Here is a 20,726-nt window from a genome sequence, read left to right on the forward strand (position 1 = left end):
CATCAGCCCTAGTCCACTGTGCACAAGGTTGGCAAAGGTTGCCTTATCCCTTCCGCAACCTTCATAGCCCACAGATATCCAAGTGAGCTTTTATAACTATTTTGTCCTAACGAAAACACTAGCACATTATTCCTCCTGTATTACTTCATGACAAAAGAATTGACCTGCATTACTCAAAGCACAGGCCATTAAAAGATTACATGCCAGCCACTAGCATCTTACCAGTCAAAAGTGATTTACCATTAATGAATGTGTGCCTTGATGAATACTTCTGTAAGACTCACAGCTGTTGTTTATTAAGTATCATTTATAAAGCATTACATGACAGTAAGCTATAAGGGATCTATATACACATGCTTGTAATAGCAAAAGTAATGGTTGATCACTTAAAAACAAGCATTCGTTGTAGCTTTAATTTTCGGTAAGACACTCTGTTTTTAAGCAGCACAAGTGGGTACTTCATCCTGTACCATACTTTTGGATATTTATACATTTAGAGAATTTCTGCTTGCCCCTCATCACAAGCAACTTCAAGCCAAGCCACAATAAATCAGTTTTAAAATAGGCTGAAGAACGCCCCTTCTGGAACCTTGGAAAAATACAAAATCTTTAGCTGGTTAAAAGAAGGGCGTGACTTCAATCACATATAAGATTTCAATCCGTCAAGTTTCGTTTAAGGATAAACCTTTAAGAAGTGGGAAGGAGAGACAAAAAGATGCATCGATGGTTAGCACCTATATAGCAGACTGGACAACAAAACAGGTCACAGTCATGATGAGATGTATCACATTTCCTTTGAAAGTAATTACTTATAAATATACATCCGTAAGTACTAATTACCATATGTAGATTATATGCAAATTTGTGCCATCTGCTTTGGTGATGCTTTTCCTCTTTTTAAATTATGTTCCTTAGCCAGCTGTGGGGTATCACTGTGTTACATCACCAGTGCCTTAACTCTCAATCCAATTGCCTTCATTCTTTCTACATTTATATCTGCCTTTTTATAAAGGCTGTGATTATGCAATAAGCTCTTTTGCTCAAAGCTATGCCTACAAGAATAGACACCTCCGCACCTCCGGTCTTTGTTGCTTGAGTTATATGTTGCCTTGAAGCAGGCTAGAGATTTCAGGCTTTTAGGTAGGCTGCGGTTGATAGTTCAGATGTTGCGCAATGAGCTTTTTGTATTGGACCATTTTCAATGTGCCTTTGGTGGTAGATACACATACCTTTCACACATGAAAAGATGAAACTCTAGCTCCGTCCCTAAAAATTCTCCTCAAAAGGAAACTGAATAGGTAGGACCTCACTGAGTAAGTTGACCCTGTTTGTTTGTCTTGACCTGTTCCTCTATGTAGCAGTTCACCATTTTCAATAATGTTTTCGTCTCCACCAGCAACAGATTCTGTCGAAAAAAACCAGTCAAATCCCCAAGGTTAAAATTGCATGCTGAATTGGTTTTGACGTGTGTGCATTAGAAACACATATTTCTCACGAATTGAGGCCATCTGGCAAGTGTCTCTTATTGTACGGCAATTCTGTCAGGGAGCTGGATTGTTGCAAATTTTATGTAACTGTCCAGGAAAATGTCTGGAAAGAACTTCCATTTTTGTTGTCAAATGCAGCAGCCACCCAGAAACCCACAGAAAACTATTAAGGAATTCTATGTAGGATACACAAGAGTAGCCGCCCAGAGTGGCTGGGGAAACCCAGCCAGATGGGAGGGGTATAAATAAATATTTATTTATTTATAAATATTTATTAATAAATATTAATATTATTATTATTGATTTTTGTTATCTGCAAAGGTGAAAACAAGATGGTAGACACATTTGCTCTACACAGTTCCTTCAGGCTATTCTGAAATCTTCATTTAAAAAAAAACCCTACACAAATGACATGCAAATGTTTTATTATGTACTTTCTCTCTTCATTGTTTTTGAAAGCTAAGATAATAACCCGTGCAAATATTTTTACCTTATCAGCCACGTGCCTAAATCTATGAAGCCAGCATGGAGCAGAGCAATATGAAAGAAACATTTAGCAGCTAGTTGCAATATAAACATTTAGCAGTTAGTCTCAAACGGAGTTACCTTAATGTGGACAAAATAGGGGTGAACTTGGTTACAAACAACCACAAAAGCTCATTAATCAAACCCTCTCCTCCCCAGGTTTCTTTTTATCCACATCAGACTGAATGGAAGTCAGAGGCGCATCTCCTCCCTGAATGACAGTCCTCTCTTGTTTCTTTTATTGTTTAATACCAAGGTGCAAGTACAGCACTTTTTGCTCCGGGCCTGAGGTGAATGAAGCCTTTTATTAGTATTGGAGAGCTTCATCCACATCCCTTCGTCCTCGCTTCTCTTCTTTGGTTTCCCCATGAGACTCTCTCTCTCATTTTATTTTAAGACATCCCTTCCCTCTATGTCCCCTATTCAAATACACACACACACGACAACTCAGCAAAACCTGTTCCGTTTTCAAAATTATGACCAGGCCATCACTTTTTGTGACCAGGCCATTTTGCTGGTATTCTAGGAAGATATTACAACAGCCCAGCCATGGCTGGAAGGATGGTCCTCAGAGGCAATACAATACAATACAACACAACACAACACAAATCCCTTTATTGGCATTACAAGTTAAGATATTTCCGTATCTGGCATCTGGCCTCCTTATTTACTTCTTATCAGCTGTTTCCTTTAAGATTTTTCTAATTATAACTTAAATACAGGATAAAGGAAGTCTTTTATTTGGTTGTTTGTATTGTTGTATGTTATGCTTATTGTATGCTATGTTCACGTTTAATAAGGGTGGATTTCTTTATTGGGGGGTTTATGTTATGTTGTAAATAAAATTTCCAATAAAAAATTATTTTAAAAAAATAATACAAGTTAAGACATTTCAAATCCGTGGGATAAATTTAAAAGGGACAGGAGTGAGGCTGTTGAGGGTCACAAGGCACTTGATTGCTCTGCTTCACTCTGTCGGCAATAGAATATAGATCGGCAACAGCTGGTTTTTATTGTATAACGTATGCATATTTGTCTATTCCGAAGTACATTTATATGTACAGAAGCCTTGTGCATAAAGCAGGCCATACATTTAAATCAACTGGCGCATCCATATCTGGTTGTTCAATAGTCATAGAGTTCTGGTCACAATATCTCAGAAACAAGCAAAACCATATGATGCTAGTCATATTCAGAAAACACCCATTTATCCAGCTTACTAAAATATAATCCATTGAAACAGAAAAAGATGGGGGGGGGGGGAGGCAGCACAGTTTATCAAAGTAAATAGTTTGTGGTGTTAGTTCGAATGTTGGACTAAGACCTGAGAGACCAAGGTTCAATTCCATGAAGCTCCTTAGGCCAGTCACATCCTCTCAGCTTAGTTTTACCTCACAGGATTGTTGTGGGGATTAAATGAGTCCAGGAGGAGACCATGCATGCCACCTTGAGCTCTTTGGAGAAAAAAAAGGTAGGATATTAATGCAATAAATGAATGATTACATGCCCTGAAAGTGTCCTGGAAAACTGGGACATCCTGTGTTTTTTAACGTGAGGGAAGAGCGGCCATCTTGGTCATCGCGGTCTCACACGAATTTGCAGCGTGATTCCACTCACCGCCCCCCAAAAATGCTTTTTTTGAGGCTGCGATCATGTGCGGTGCCCGGAAATGTGTGTTTTGGGGGGCCATGCCCCCCAAAAGTCCTTTTTGGGGGCAGGGTAGGTGTGTGAAATCATGCGAGATTGTGGTAACAAAAATGGCTGCCATGCTCTCACAAGAAATGGTAAGACGGTCACTCAGATTTTGGCTTCAAAGTGTTGGAGGGTATGAGTTTTATAGATCTGAAATTTTACAGAAGAGAGGAATGCAAAGTGGACACCCCTAAAATAAAATAGTATCTATATCAGTATTTCAGTTCTAAAATGAACTATGGGCAAATACATAGAAGAATGTTGTGGGTGCTCTCCCACAGAGTCAAGGGAGCTAAATTTATCCAGGATGTTTGGGAGACATTCAAAAACCACAATCACAGAAGCTAAGCTGAAAGGTACACTGCAGATCAGGAAAAGTACCACCAAGGCCAACAGGATACTTGCGTGGTTAGCAAGCAGAGGAAAGATATTAGAGGAAGGAAGCCTTCCTTCAGAAAACTGAAGTCTTATCCAAATGAGAAAATAAGTTTCTATTTGAGTTTATTTACAAATATGTAAGCTGAACTCAAAAATAACCCTATCATGAGTTGGGGTTCTGGTGTTTAAGAACTAACAGCCCATTCTGTGACCTTATAGTGGACATCTGAAAGCTATAGCTCTGTAAGGGATGTCCTAACAACTCTGGGCACTCTTAACAAACAACAGTTCCCAGAATTATTTGAGGGGGGGGAATTAAAGCATAAATGTGCTTAAATGTATGCTGTGGATATGATGGCTATAAAGACCACCCTAGTTATCCACACTATGCATCAGTAATACTCTCTTCCTTGCTTATATGCTATGCTGAGGAATTTCAAGCTGAATATTCTATTCTATTCTATTCTATTCTATTCTATTCTATTCTATTCTATTCTATTCTATTCTATTCTATTCTTCTATCTGGTCACTACATAATTCTGTAACTTAAGAAACAGTGCCAGAACTAGCTTTTCAGCTCCTCCCTCCCAGTCCATTTTCCTTTTCTGTAATGCATACACACTCTCTCTCTCTCTCTCTCTCTCTCTCTCACACACACACACACACTGTAAACCTGAGGGTAGGGATTGCATTATCACTTCCATTCACTTTTTGTGGCTGAAGAGTGGGATAAAATAATCCATCAACATCATCGTCTTGTTAGATCAAACCAATGTTTCCTCTAGTCAGTATTCTATTTTCTGACAGAAGCTAGCCAAATACCAATGAAAACAGTCTGCAAATGTCCCAGAGTTGGGCGGGGGAGAGATTAAAAGTTATTGCTTCTGTCCTGCCTGCCATTCATTCATTTGTTTGTTTGAACCCAGGGCATTTACAGAATATGGGTTGCACCCAAGTGGTTCAGTTCAGATTCCTTTGAGGCATGGCAGTTCTCATCAAACATAAACATTTTCATTTTAATACTAGAAATTAAATGATTAGGACAGCTCAATTAACTTCTATTGTTTGAAACTAGAACATAGGGATAATAACAATAATTTAGCTTATTTGAGGCATGGGCCAGGGCCCATTGCAGACTAACCTGGGATCACCAAATTAATTTCACTTCAGACATTTGCTCGTAGAGATGAGAAGCGCAAGTAAGTGATTTCACCATTATGAATCCCTGTAGTGCTCTTATCTTTGTTAAGCCCCTTTTATTCGCAGCTAGAACTTGAGTGTGACATCCAAAAGTATAGCAAAAGAAGTTAAACAAGAAATAATTGATCAAAGGAGATTTTGCCAAGGATGTTAGAAAGTGGCGTAATCACTCGTTTCCACAGAATCAGATATTAGCATATTCATTTGCGGGCTAGTTTTTAAATCACCACAATAGGTATATATTAAAATAATGGTTAATCTTGCAGGAATACAGTGAAATTGCCCTTAAATACACATTTCGGGAGCAAATTTCCTTTGAGGGCACTACACAGCAATATTTTGACAACTTAATTGATTCACAGATCCACACTGGCGTCAATTCCATTGGCAATTTTTACTTTAATTATTCACAAGGCACCAATTGCCTTAAGAAGTTGGTAGTTTAATTCCATGTTTCTATACAATCTTAATTACAGTTTTTAAATAATCACAGAACCCAGACTGGGAAAGAAGTAAGATAGGAATCTTCCCCATACCAAACAAATTTTTCTTTAGATCAGCAGCTGGGAGAGAGACCAGGGTTAGGAAATCTGGTTTGGTATGACTGGAAGTGTGATGGAAAATGAAGAAAGAAGAAAACACGTTACATCATATCAAATACTGGCCATTAGTCTCAGCTAGCAAAGGGGTCATAAAATTTGGCACTGTGCACATGTGTCGGGGGGGAGAGAGCATAGAGAATTTACTTCTGTCCCAATTTTATTTATGTGTGTGTGTGTGTGTAGAAAGGGTTTGAGCTGGAGTGGGGGCCCTTTCTTAGCCCAGGGGCCACATTCCTTTCTGCAGAACCTTCTGAGGGCCATATATCAATGAAGGGTGAAGCCAGAGGCACAGTGGGTGGAGAAACAAATGAAAATGGAACCTTGGCACAGTATTTTAGCCCCACCCATTCCTCTGTGTCCACCATGCAGACAAGTAGTAGGCATTGTCAGTACTTAGGTACACAGTCTATATGGGCAAAAACACTCAGGGAGGGTGCAGAGCAGAGCCGGGGAGAGGTATGACCTGGAGAGAGAGATCCAAGGGCCAGGTGGAGAGGTTTAGAGGGCCCCTATTGGTCTTTGGGCTTGAGATTCCCCACTATGGGGACTGAGTGTTGATCACAAAGCTCACTCACCTACCAGCTGAACTGCCCTAATTTCTCCACTCTGTCTCCACCCCTTCCTGTCAATCATTATCAAGGGATGGGGCCGGACTGCTGATTCAAATCTGGCCTTGTCACTAAAACACCTAATCTTGAGAAGGGGGCATTTAAAACACCCCCAACCTGTGTTTGTGACGGAAGTGAGGAAGAAATAGAAAAAGGAACAGGAGTAATAATAAACTACTACTACTACTAATAATAAATATTCAATTTATTATACATATTCATTTATATACCACCCTTTATCCAAAGATCCCAGGGTGTTGTACAACATTAAAAACATATTACAGTACATCAATGTTAAAAACGTAATAAAAAGCAAACTGACAGACAACATAATAAAATGCTGTCGTCTACTTACATTTTCCTTTTGGAGCATTTGGCGTGGAAGGATTGAAATCTGCAAGATGCAGCACAAGAGTAGACCAGTCCCTAGCTTCATCTGGAGGACTAAGTGTTAACTTGTGGAACTTCCTGCTGCTAGAGTAGCGGGAAATGGCTAGTGCAAGAGGGGAAAGTGAAGCGCCTTAAGTAGAAGGCTGTAAACTTTCTTAGGGTGCCTAGGGCAGGGGTGGGGAACCTGTGTGGCACTCCAGATATTGCCTCAGATAGCCTGGTCAGTGACCAGAGATGATGGGAACTGGTGTACAACAACATCTAGAGCAGGGGTCAGCAAACTTTTTCAGCAGGGGGCCGGTCCACTGTCCCACAGACATTGTGGGGGGCCGGACTATGTTTTGGAGAGAAAAAAATGAACAAATTTCTATGCCCCACAAATAACCCACAGATGCATTTTAAACAAAATCATTTAATAAAATTTACAAAATTTAAATAAAATATATTTTCTTCAAAATATAGTCCGGCCCCCCACAGGGTTTGAGGGACTGTGGACCGGCCCCCTGCTGAAAAAAATTGCTGACCCCTGATTCCAATTCTTGGTTGTCCAGCATGTGAAAGATCGGATTCCCTGAACCTTGACATTTATCCTCCCTCTTCTTACTTGTGTAAGAATGCAAAAATACCTATTTCAGCAGAGTTAAAAATCACCATTCAGGACATAGTCCTACATTTCACGTTAAAACTCACACACCGCACCTGTTTTCCGGATGGGAGGGAGCAAACAGGGCCTCTAAAACACTGCTCTACTAGTAATTACACTGCAAAAAGCTGGTGGCCAGCCTCCCTGTCAGTCCGACAAATGTGCAGCATCTATATGAATGAAAGCGTACAGTCTCCCAGTGGCACTCTTTCAGACCTGGCCTATCTATTACAGGGTAAAGATTTCCCGTCAAGGCTGCAGCACTGCTTGAACTGCTATTATACTATCTACATAAAGTTAGAAAGACATTATGACTAAGAAGTTCATGGTAACTCTTACTGGCACATCCACATAAGAGTGTCTAATGCTGACATGTGTTTATTGCACTTAATAATGTTTACATAATGCTACCTTGAACCCATTATGGCTGTCAAAGATCTGATTCATCTGTTTTTCCTCTGTTGTGTTTATCTGTAGAGACTCTGCAGCCACCAAACCAAGATAAATTCCAGCGAGATGATGAATGAGTCCTGGATAGGGTGGAAGGCTATGAACATGTTTTATGTACTGGGAGACATGGCAGTACGATCCTATGCATGTAAGTACCACTGAGTTCAATGGGGCTTACTCCTAGGTAAGTAGTTATAGGATTACTGCCTAAATATCAAACTACATTTGCTGGAAGTTGAAAACGTCCCTTAGACCCGTGTAGTAGTGTGAATAGCATGCTTTGGAAGGTAGGAAATACAGTCATACCTTGGTTCTCGAACGTAATCCGTTCCGGATATCCATTCGACTTCCAAAAATATTAGAAAACCAAGGCGCAGCTTCCGATTGGCTGCAGGAGCTTCCTGCACTCAATTAGAAGCAGCAGGTTCCAAAGAACGTTCAGAAACCGGAACACTTCTGGGTTTTCGGTGTTCGGGAGCCAAAACGTACGAGTACCAAGGCGTTCGAGAACCAAGTTACAACCGTATCCAGATATAGTTGTGCACTATGGTGTTCAAATACAGTTGCAAAACTAGGAAACCTGTCAAAACTAGGGCGATGCTTGCACCTACTGTGCCTTTTTTTTTTTTTTTTTTTTTTTTTTGCTTTGCTTTACTATTTAAAAATACAAAATACATAGGAATAATGGTCTGGTGCAGCAACCAGCAGGGACTGGCCCAGTCAAACCTAGGGAGATGGCAAAGCCTGTAATGTAAAGGTGGTCAAAGTTGTGCTTTCTGAAATTGTTAGACTCAAACTCCCATCATCCCTGACTACTAGCAATGCTAGCTGGAGATGATGGGAGAAGTAGCCCATGATATTTTAATTGCACCATGTTGGCGACTCCTGCTTTAATGATTCCTGTAAGAGTTCCAGTCAAGAGATTTTGCTGGGCTAGAAGAAATTAGTTCAATCCAATGCAAAAGAAGAAATAGCCAAAGTAACACCAATTATTTTTTTTTAAAAAGGATGTGGAGGTTCTAGGAAATGATAGAGCTGTTAGCTTATAATTGGTTCTGAGAAAACTGGTGGAATGCACAATTAAAAACTGAATTACCAAGCATATAGAAGAACAATTATTGCTGAAGAATAATCAGCATGGCTTCTGCAGGGATAAGTGCTGTCTACTTAACTGTTTAGCATGATTTGACAGTGTCAGTAAGCATGAGAGATCCAGTAGACATTGTGACTTTCCAGAAGTTTTCAATAGTCTCTCATAAAAGACTCCTGAGTAAGCTTAGCAGTCATGGGATAAGAGGACAGGTCAGTAACTGGTAACTAAAGGAAGCTGAGAGTTCTCCCAACGGATGAATGTGACAAGGGGGGGTATTGGCCTTGGTACTTTTAAAGCTGTTCATAAATAACCTAGAGTAGGAGTGAGCAGTGAAGTGGTCAAGCTGTTCAGGGTGGGAAGAAAAAAAAAATTGGGTGGAGCTCCCAAAGGACTTCTGCATTCTGCATTATGGGAATTCAAATAACAAATGCTATTCACTGGTGATTGATCAGAAAAGGGATTTGAGTTTGTGACCAGGCTTCATTTGTCCAATTGGAATGAAGGTAAATGTCAACTCAGTATGCAGCGGCTGTGAAAAAGGAAATTTCCATGTTGAGGATAATTAGGAGAGTGACTGAAAACAAAACTGCAAATATCATGCCACTATACAAATCCATAGTTTGGCCACGCTAGGAATACTGTGTACAATTCTGTTTGCTGCACCTCAGAAAGAACATTATAGAGCTGGAAAAGATTCAGAAAAAGGCAAACCAAAATGATCATGGGTCTAGGACAGGGGTCAGCAACCCGCGGCTCCGGAGCCGCATGTGGCTCTTTTACACCTTTGCCGCGGCTCCGGGGCGGATACTAGCGAGGGGAGGAGGCGCATTGTGTGCCCCGACACTCCCCACTGTTTTAAATGTCGCAATGGTTTTGCGGCTCCCATGTTATTTTTCTTCGGTCCAAGTGGCTCTTTTTGTCTTTAAGGTTGCAGACCCCTGGTCTAGGATAACATCCCTATGAGGAAAGGTTGAAACATTTTGAGTTTTTTAGTTTAGAAAAAAGGCAAGTGAAGGGGAACATGGGAAAAGGTGAAGAAAACATTCATGGTCTAGAGAGAAAGTGAACAGAAATACATGTTCCTTTCATTTTCATACTGGAACCCAGGTCATTCAATGAAATGGAATGCTGGAAGATTTGGGAAGATTTAGAGCACCTTTTTTAAACTATGGAATTCACTCTCACAAGATGTAGTGATGTAACCTGCATGGCTACAAATGAGGATTTGACAAATTCATGGACGATAAGGCTCTCTATTAGCCATGATGTCTGTGTACTATCTCCAATATCAGAGTTAGTACACAGGGGAGCACAAATGAGGAAAGTTCTGTTGAGCTCAGATCCTGCCTGTGGGCTTCTCAGAGGCATCCTTTGATGGGACCCAGCAGACCTTTTCTTATGTGCTGAATACTCTCTGCCCGGAAATCACAGAATCAAAGTGTTGAAAGGGACCCTGAGGGTCATCTAGTCCAACCCCCTGTGAGGCAGGAATCTCAGCTAAGTCATACATCACAGGTGCTAGCAGTGTCAATGATGCAGAGCTGCAGCAGCTGGTGATAACAGCAGTGAAGAGACTGTGGTGCCCTTGGGGCAGGGCTTTGGGCATTAAGTGCAGGAGTGCAGCCCCCCAAACTCCAGAGTTGGCATTTTGATCAGGGCTGGATTAACCATTAAGCAAAATGAGCATGTGCTTAGGGCATCAAGGGAAAGGGGGGCACCACATAAATTTTCCTTTTCCAGATTTACCATGGGCCAAAATTGTTGTTACAAATATACAAAAATAAACATTATTTTCCATCCAACTGTAGGTTTCATATCAAAAAATGAAATTTTATTTTGCCACTTATTCTTGTTTATATTTTTAAGTAGATATACACGGGCTGCACCCAAATCTTTTAAGTGCTTGGGGGTTCTAAATGTCTTAATCCGGCCCTGATTTTGAAGCGAAATAAAATGCATCACCATGGTTGGAGTGACTGAACAGCCATTGGCTCCAGTCTAAGAATACCTGACCGCACCACTCTGGGGCCGTGGAAAGTGTCTTTTCTAAATCTGGGGCATTTTCGAAATTCCGGCGCAGTAATTAACCAAGCAACCTGCTCTTCGGTTTTCCCAGATCTTGTTGCTAAGTGTTTTCTTTTGGAACGATGCATGACTTTTGAAAAGGGGAGTTATAGCATCTGTATTTTTGGGATCCACTGAAATGAAAGGCGGGTTCTGAATAACAAACCTGGAGCGGGCACTGCCTCCTACCTTCCCTTTTCCACCGCCCCAGCCCAGCCCATGTTTCCTTCTTCAACGTGGGCAGGGCAGAAGCCGAAAGAGAGAGAGACGCCGCTCTGCGTCGCGCGGGCCAGCCTGCAAATGCGTTGCCCAAGCGTTGCAAGGCAGCAGCTCCGAAAGCAGCACGGCGGCGGCGGCGGCGGCGGCGGGAGAGGCAAATCGGGAGCTGAGAGAGCGCGCCGGTGGGCGTGGCGGAGCGGCACGTGGACCGGCGCGGGCAGCGGCGCGGGGATACCGGGCGCTGCTATTCCTCCGGGTCGGGAAGAAGCGCCGAGCGCTGCTTTGACAGGAGGCGATCGCCGAGGCGCCCGGCAGCAGAAGCGCGCGCGCGCACACAGATACAAACACACGCACACCCCTCGCCAAGGTAAAGGCCGTGCTCATGCCGTCTCCATTGTAGTCGCGTGTGCTCCTACCTCTCCATCCCTCTGCATGGCATACTAGTATGCACGGGTAAGCAAGGCGCTGGGCGAAGCAGCCGAGAAGCCGGCGGAGGGGGCTGCTCCTGCCATCAGGTGCATCATCCTGCGCGCTCAAGCCCAAAATCCCGGCTCCCCAGGACTTTTCTCCTGCAAATCGCACATCCTTCAGGGGAGACGCGCTGTACGGGCAATGCGCGCAGTCGGCGGGGTCCCCATTCATCCATACGGCTGCTTTTGCCGCGGCCGCTGTTTCGGCTTTGAAACATCCCTCCCCCTTTTGTTGGTTTGTTTGCTTGCTTTCCAGTCTCTTCTGCAGTCGAGCGTGCCGCGGGGGGGGGGGCAGCGGAGGGGTGCGATCTTGCAAGCCACCCAACTCGGGCGAAAAGTCACTCCGAGGAGTTGGCCGACTTTAGCCACGGGGCTGGAGTTGCGCTTGGGGGGGGGGCTGGCATTGCTTTTGTGAGGAGCTGTGGCTTGCAAGAGCGAGAGGCTTTGCTTGCAAGCCTGGCGTGGTAGGGCCGGTTCGCAGCGCTGCTGCTGCTGCTGCTTTCCCCCGGGGCAAAGGAGCCTCACTCTTTCCCCGCCCCCTTTCTGTGCCAGCCGCGCAAGGATCTAGCTAGAATAAAGTTTGCATCGGGTTTAGGTGGCAGTGCCCTGCCAGGCTCCGGCGACTTTTGGACAGCAGGGAGGTTGTGCATCTGTTTTCGGAATGAATCTCGATAACCTTTCAAAGTGTTTAAATGATGTTGCATGTTTCGAAAGTGGAGAGGTGCTGGAGGAGCGAGTCCTTTCGCGCATAAAAGTCTTTCCAGGCTTCTAAGTCCTCGTGCTTTTCCGTTAGTGCGTTTAGAATTTGGGACGAGTTCAGAAGCGGTGCTGTTTAGAAGTTTGGCTGTTGGCTCAAGAGCAGGTGGCTCCTTTTCACCATGATAGCAGATTGCTACTGCTGCTGTTATTTTTATTATTAAAACTCTCCCTAAATAACGATGACGATGATCCATTTTTGCATTGGTGCATTTCTTTGTGCGCGCCCCAAATGTGGGTTTGCAAATGGCCAGGGGTGCTTAATGGGCAGTGAAGCAGCCCGAATCCATCAAAATGATAAAAGAGTTAACCCGAGAGGGAAGGGTCACGGGCTGAGAAGAACTGTGGCGAGTGGCATTTTTAGCTGCCATCAGCAAAACCAGTTTTGTGTGCATGTGAGCTCACTTTTGGCAGCTTACGGGGGGAAAGTTGCAATTTCTGCTTAAGGGCGAGGGGGAGTAGAGGTAATAAAAATGCAACCGGATGAAGCTATTGCCCTGCCTTGTGTGCACTGGAGCTCAAACTATATGCTGTGCTGGTGGAAGCGGTATGCTGTGCTGGTGGAAGCGGTAGTGTGATCGATTTTTTTATTTTTATTTTTTTTGCAGTAGAGCTACATCCGAGAAAGGGCTAAAAGGAGATTTGGAGACTTTAGCTCTTTTGCTGGGTTTTAGATAATCTTGTGTGACAAATGTCTCTGTTTCCCCCAGTGCCTGTGCTATGCTTCTGAGCATCAGGACAGAAGTGAAAAGCGTGGCCCCTGCAGTTAAGAAGTATCCGAGAGGAAGTTTTTAAATGAAGCTTTAAACAGGATTAAATGGCTTGTGTAAGTGCTGAATGCTGCTAAAGTGCCTGGGAAGCCATAAAATAGCCAGCCAAAAACAAAGTAAAAATAATTGTTAACAAGAAAGCGAAAGCTTTGCAAGGACTTAGGTAATGAACACATAACAATTGATGATACGATGCAGTAATTATTTTCGTATTTACACCATTAACGATTGTAATTTAACGTTAATGCCTTGGTATTTTATTCCTTCTCATTTGCAGACAAAAGCACATCTGAGACATCATCAGGGAGTAATTTGATATTCTAAAGTCATGAATAGAAAACACTAAACTATGCTCAGAAGTCTGACAACATAAAGCTGGAAACAGAATAACCTCATTTGCTCTTTATTATCTGTCTTTTATAATTCTGTTTACTATCGTTTGCATAAATGAATAGCTAAATTGTATGCTAACCCCATTTCTGTGGATAAAAGAATCCTTGATGCACACAGATTTGTTGGAGAACTAATAGGCTCTTCCTTGGAAAGTCAAGCAAAAAGCCCCAGTTTTAGATTAGGTTGAACGTTTTATGGAATGAAATTCAGCCAGAATGCAAATTTGATCTACCCTGCAGCAGCTATGTGTCCAATTTTGATCAGCTTCTGATTGAAATTAAATCAGGAACTTCACATCCTTCTGGCCTTTATCTGTTCACTTTGCAAAAGGAAAATGGAGTTTTATTGCCAAAGCTTGTATTTAACATCATTATCTACCTTTTGGATATTGGTCTTGAATGTGTTGCTTTAGATAATGGTTTTTGTGTGTGAGAGGGTGAGAGGGATGAAATACTACTGTTTTAAACTCCTGGCTGCTATTTAATAAATTAAAAGTAAGGAAAGTGGGTACGATGTTCGTTTTATGTGCTGAAGAGTTATGGGGGAAAGAATAAGGGAAACCACTCCGCAATCTTTAATGTAATCGGATTGAAACATACCTTTGCGTTTATTGATTATGGTGGATGGCAAATCTACAAAAACTGTATACAAATTTTCGGATTTATCTCCTCACATATCTTTGACCTTCCCCCATAACATTTAAAGTTGGCAGTAGCACCTTTCCTAAGAACACTATCTGCCGATGCAAAGATGTAAGCTTTTCACTTCCACAGAGCTATGTTTGAAAAAGAATGCATGTGACCGTGTTTAGATAAATTCCCAGGGACCAATTTTTGTTGTTTGTGATACAGGCTGCAGTCTGTTAAACAGCTAAAGAGGTCGAACAGAAGTTGGGGAAGGACTGCACCTGTGTTCATGTGCATAACACCTGTGTCCATCTGTAGAGATAAGTGGTCCCATTGGTGGTGTCAGGACAGGACTTTGAGGCAGAAATCCAGGGCCCCAGTCAGCAGCAGTTCGGTAAGCCCCCCCCCCAATGCAGTGTGTTGCCCCCTAAAGAGGAGGACGTCACCAGAAGGTCATAAGTCCAAAGCCTAAAATTGCATTATAGCAGAATTGGTGGTCCCACATTAGAAATTTGCGCTCTTTGCTGCAATTGGAAACTCTTCTGTCACATCCTGGGCTAGTTAGTTGTTTCAGGGCTCCAGCTCATTCCCCACTGTGTCCACTACTGTCTCTGTCTGTCTCTCTCTCAGTCTCTCTCTGGACTCAGCTATACAGCTGCAAATAAAACATTTTAAGTGTGCTGTAAAGTGCAATATACAAATATGACACTAGATGGTGATGGTGAGCTATGGCAAATTCAATATATTTTTCAAAACGTTTTTTAAAAAAGCATTTTCACAGCGTTTTTATATGTGTGTAGATTCCACCTCTCTCTCTTTTCCTTTCTCTCTCTCTCTCTCTCTCTCTGTGTGTGTGTGTGTGTGTCTGTGTGTGTGTGTGGATGTGTACGTGGTACGGCTCAGTGGTACCTGGTTTTCAACACTGTGATATATCACCAGCTAAACATCACAATATATCAGTATATCACAATGTCTGAAATAAGGATGGAACTATGTAGAAGCGAACAGTAGAGCCGGGCTAGAAAATAACTGTATTGCCCTCAGGATCCACAACAGTAATGGGTCTATCCTAAGCAGTACAAGGACTGGCTGAAAAGTTCTCTGCCTAAAAGTTTGGTCATTTTTCTGGGACAGTTTGAGGGTCACATCCGTGATCTGTATTGGTGCCATCAGAGGAGTAGCTGGGGGCACGGGACACTGGGCACCACACTGAGGGGGGTGGCACTTACCATGCCTGAGCCACGCGTCTCTCCTGGAAGCGATGTGGTGACTTGAGCGCCTGCAGTTGCAGGTCCTGTTGTGAATGTGATTGCATTGATAATGGCGAGGAAGGCAACAGTGCTTCTTGATACCAGTTGCTGGAAGTTACAGGAGGGGAGAGTCTTGTGCTTGAATCCTGCTTATGTGTTTTTGACAGCCGTCTGGTTGGCTACTGTGAGAACAGGAGGCTCTCCTTGCATTCTTAAGGGAAGATGATGGCTTTGTTTTCACTGCAAAGGGCTGGTGGAGAAGGAAAGGCACCCCATTTCCCAAAGCAACCAGGCCCACCAACTACATTTCCCACGGTGCTCTTGATTTCAGTTTGGTTCTAATGGTGCTCTTGCCTTTGTTCTTATATCACTTATTACTTGACTCTTAGGCGCTCTGATATAAGTGACAGCATAGAACCTTGATATGTCTTTAAACGTACTAGTCCAAATTTAATAACCCCTCTTTGGCAAATGATTCCAAAAGTCGGTTGTAAGCGCCAAAGTATGGAGTGTACTTTGCTGTAACATTAAAATCCATTAGAGTATGAATGCACTTTATAAAAGAGGCATAAACAAGAATCATTGTTTTTCTTGTTTTCCAGAAAAGATCAATCGAAACTGGGCATTAGCTACAGATCATACATCTTTTATTCTTAATGGGTTAAATACGTGAAGTTGCATTTATTCTGTATTTGGACTTGATGTCCTTTTTCATAGAATCATAGAATTGTAGTTGGAAGGGACCCCAGGGGTCATCTAGTCCAACCCCCTGCAATGCAGGAATCTAAACTGGATCATACATGACAGACGGCCATCCAGCCTCTGCTTAAAACCCTCCAAGGAAGGAGAGGCCACCACCTCTCATGGGAATCTATCCCACTGTTGAACAGCACTTACTGGCATGAAGTTCTTTCTGATGTTCTGATTAAGGCTGAGATCCTGGACACACAAGAAAATCAGCTCAGTTGGACTTACTTCAGAGTAAACATGCATAGGACTGCATTGTAAAAATACTATCCATGCAGCATCCTAAAGAGATGTGTATAGAAAATCATTGCACTGTCTTCAGGATCCATGACAGTGATGGGTCTATGCTAAGCAGTACAAAGACTGAACCTTATTTACATTAACAACACATCTCTGCTCTAAGACAAAAATGGAGCAGGTCCTTATAAGAGAGATGTTGTCTGCAGACTCAGCCTTGACAGCACACTCTGAGGAAGCGCTACAGAGACTCATGAACCGTTTTGCCCAAGCCTTCAGGGCGTTCAGTCTTACCATCAGCCTGGCAGGGATCAGGACATCGCCAGCATTCCACACATCAGCATTGGTGATCATACACTTGAGGTGGTAAGACAATTTTGTCTACCTGAGTTCCACCATAACCAGCAGCCTCTCCATTGATGCTGAGCTGGACAAGCATATTGGCAAGGCAGCTATGGCAATGACTCGCCTCTCCAAAAGAGTATGGGAGAATGTGATGCTAATGTCCAATACCAAGATGAAGTTCTACCAGGCTTGAGCATGCTGCTTTATGGTAGTGGGCAACTTAGACCAGCCAGGAGCGACGCCTCAACGCCTTCTGCATGTGCTGTGTCAGAAAGACTTTGGGCATCACATGGCAGGACAGAGTCTGAAACAAAGATGTGCTCTCTCTTGCCCACATTCCCAGCATGTTCACACTCCTGCCTCAGCGACGTCTTGCTTGGTCATGTACACAGAATGGGAGAAGGTGGGATCTCCAAGGACATCATGCTCTATGGGGAGCTGGCTTCAGGCACCAGGCCCGTTGGCAGGCCAACTCTGTTACAAAGATGTCTGCAAACATGACATGAAGGCTGGCAACATCAACCCCACTGTGTTGAGTCAGGCTGTTCATCCATAGTAGTGACCAGAGGATGAATGACTGGTGGGAGGAGCACAGAGAGAAGAAGCACCATGGTGCCTCTGCAGCAGCACAACCGGACGCCTTCATTTGGCCCAGCTGCAACAAAACATGTCTCTCCTGTATCAGTCTTTACAGCCATGGAGGAGCTGTAACCTTCCAACCGTTTGACTGCTTCACCCATGAAGGCGCACTATTGTCTCCCAAGACAGACAGATGCCAACAGCAACAACATATCCATCCAACGGTAAAGGAAAGGATGGTTGTATTTGCATTAATTTCAGAAGTTTCATTGTTACCTTTTCTTGCTGGTAAACTACTCCTATATTATTATCTAATATAATGGCATTGGAAGCAATAATACAGGGCTGAACCATATTTGCATCAAGGATATAAGTAAGGGCTCTTAAATAATAGGAAAAAGTTTTGTGGCAGTTTTGGATCTTCTGAAGAAGTTTCCATAGAAACGGTAAGGCACATGAGAAGCTGCCATTGATCCAGCATTGGCTACAGTGAGTGGTAGCAACTCTCCTGGGCTTCGTACACAGTCCTTTTTTCAAGCTGTGTGGTTGGAAGAGATTGAAGATGCAGGGACTGTACCTGGCACTTGTTGCATGTGGGTCTGTAAAGGAATCACACACTGACATGGAAGTTTACATTTAATATTTTTGGAAATGAAGTGTTTCAAGGCGGTTTGCTTCTGTTCGGCCCTGCCCTCTGTAAGGATACTCCATGCCATTCCCCCCCCCCCGTGGTTTTTCCTCTCTCCCCCACCAAGCAGTCAGTTAGTAGTCTGTGTCTACTGGCATGCTAAGTGTAGATTTGGGTGATATATCAATATATCATCTCAAACCAGCTTAAAGTCCATATCTTCATAACGGTTTCATAATTTTTGACCTGGCAATATCATGAATTGTGTGTGTGTTATCCAAAAATCATGACATCGGAAAAATTTGAAGCCAGCCAATGCCTCTACATAGCTCCATCCTTATTTCAGATATTGTGATAAATCGGTATATTGAGATGTTTAGCTGGTGATATATCATGACATTGAAAACGAGATATTGCCCAGCCCTAATGCTGAGTCCTCTTTGGACTGTTTTGGAAGGGGTTTCCCTTGTGAGTCCACCTACCTCTGAATATTTCGTTGGCATTTCCACAAAATACCATTTGAGTTCCCCCAAGCCTGCCAGTATTTTCCACTTGCCTGTAGATGGGGTGCTGTTTTGGATACAGAAAGACCAGCACTTGAAAACTGAGTTCACATTTGGTATATATGATGATAATGAAATTATACTCGAATATTTTGTCATAATTTTTGCTTTACCTAATGGCCATGTATCCGCAAAAAAATTGCTTCATAAAGAGAGGTAGATTTGGAGCCAGGATTAGTAGGAGTACATTATGTATGTAGTTGCGTTCCTTGTCTGTACAGCTTAACGGACGTCTGCAGAGGTGCAGGATCACTGCTAATATATGCACAAGTGTCTCAATACGTTCGGCTTTCATACTTGTATTTCCCCACAACTTTTGCAGCCCAGGATACTTTTAAATTAAAGAGCATTTTCTAAATCTGAAATTTCAAAAGGCAGTAAATAAGTTTTCACAAGACAGAAAGGGCAAGAGACAAAGTGATTTATAGTACTTTGGTGATTGACTGTCTAATTTTACTGCCAAGCATCAAGGTCACACAAACAAGAGAGGAACAAGAAATTCACAGTAATTCTATGGTTGCCTTCACTCAGGTTACTGTTGCTGATACTATAGTACATTTTTGAAAATAAGCACTGGCAGGGGTGGTCAGGGGTCCCAAAGCAGAGGTATTTCATACTATCTCGTACCCGATCCTTTTGACTGGAATGAACTTGGAACCTTTTCCACAGAAAGCATGCATTCCTTCTGATACTGGCTTGCATTTTTTCCCATTGTCAGGAGAATTTCACTGGACTTCTTGCTTGTGATACGTGTCCCATCGATATGATTTGTTCAGAGCTAATTACTTTGAAAACATCGTGTTGCAGTGCATCTCCTATCTCAGGCTTGTTTTGCCTTAAGTGATCTCTCTAGGGATGGTGATCCAGGATAGCGTTGCAAATCAGAGTGCAAGACACTCAGCCACAGCATAGGCTAATAAACGCCTTTCCTTGGATGCAGGGCTTAGGGAAGAAAATTGGGATTAAAAGACTATATGTGTATTCTGTACATTTTAATCAAGCATAGTACCAATTAAAAAGAAACCATGGGCATCTTTATTTGTATTCGAAACAAATAATAATAATAATAATCCAACATTGAATAGTATAAATAAACCTAATACAGTATCAACAAACTGAACAAATGAAGCTCATGAAATATTGCAGAGCACATAAAAATGCTGATAAACTGAACAGTCAAAATAACAAGCTATAACAAAACCCAAACAGGTTTTGACTGTGGTCTTCCTCAGCGGTCTCATGAAAGCTGCTTGGCAAAGCAAGTTATAACTCAACAGATAATAAACCAAATGTTATCATGAGCAAATCGCAAAGTAGCATCACCAGTTAGAGCTATAAATGATAACACTCAATGGGCCTTTGAGTGCACCATATAAGTGAATAATATAGTGTTCGATCTAATGGGTACACATGGTATAATCCGGCTAGTGAGCCTTCAAATCGTGCGGCCTTGAACTGTCATGAGAGGTAAGAACAGTCCAAGGCCTCATGATCTGAAGGCTCACTTGCCAGATTATTTTTAAAAATCTGCCTTGGTCAGAACACCAACATTTAATGTTTGTTGTTGTTCCAACAATCATGGTCATATCAACCATCAAGAAAGAATGTACATCCTATAGACTATATACATAAATACAAAATTAAAATGCAATATCAATATATCTGTATCTGTATCTGTATCTATTTCTCTAGCTATCTAGCTATATTAAAATACAAACATACAAATAGGTTTTTATATTTCATTTCCAGTTAAATCTTTACAGTCCATCCTATTATCCTCAATGAACATTTACAGTTTTTGGACAGAAGCTGCAAATCTTGCAACTTTGTCACAAATTTGTCAAACCCACACAGCAAATATGTGATTTTCACTTGATCATCCACATCAGGTATCTTGCATACAACATTTATACCTTGTGTGCCAGTATGTGCTACAGTGGTACCTCTGGTAACGAACGCTTCTAGTTACGAACATTTCAGGTTACGAACTCTGCTAACCCGGAAATAGCTG

General features: G+C 42.4%; 1 protein-coding gene and 1 long non-coding RNA gene across 7 annotated transcripts in view; one reads left to right on the top strand and one right to left on the bottom strand.

Annotated features, from left to right (window-relative positions):
• Positions 1-269: 269 nt before the first annotated feature.
• LOC309325764 lies at positions 270-2,829 on the bottom strand. Its single transcript, XR_014149975.1, has 3 exons — positions 2,452-2,829; positions 1,230-1,405; positions 270-685 (listed from the first exon to the last, which is right to left on the bottom strand). It is a non-coding gene; the product is annotated as an uncharacterized lncRNA (long non-coding RNA).
• Positions 2,190-20,726, top strand: part of RARB (retinoic acid receptor beta) — a 362,123-nt gene continuing 343,586 nt past the window's right edge. For 2 of the 6 annotated variants that reach the window (XM_081882232.1, XM_081882237.1), the window contains exon 1: positions 11,538-11,718. The gene's annotated coding sequence lies outside the window, so the exon portion shown is untranslated. Of the gene's footprint in view, positions 2,303-3,397; positions 3,484-8,002; positions 8,124-11,537; positions 11,805-20,726 lie in introns of those variants that run through there. The other 4 variants (XM_081882235.1, XM_081882236.1, XM_081882234.1 and 1 more) reach the window with 4 other exon arrangements.

Source organism: Podarcis erhardii (genome assembly GCF_964252035.2).
Source record: "Podarcis erhardii genome assembly, chromosome: 12".
NCBI classification, from domain to species: Eukaryota; Metazoa; Chordata; class Lepidosauria; order Squamata; family Lacertidae; genus Podarcis; species Podarcis erhardii.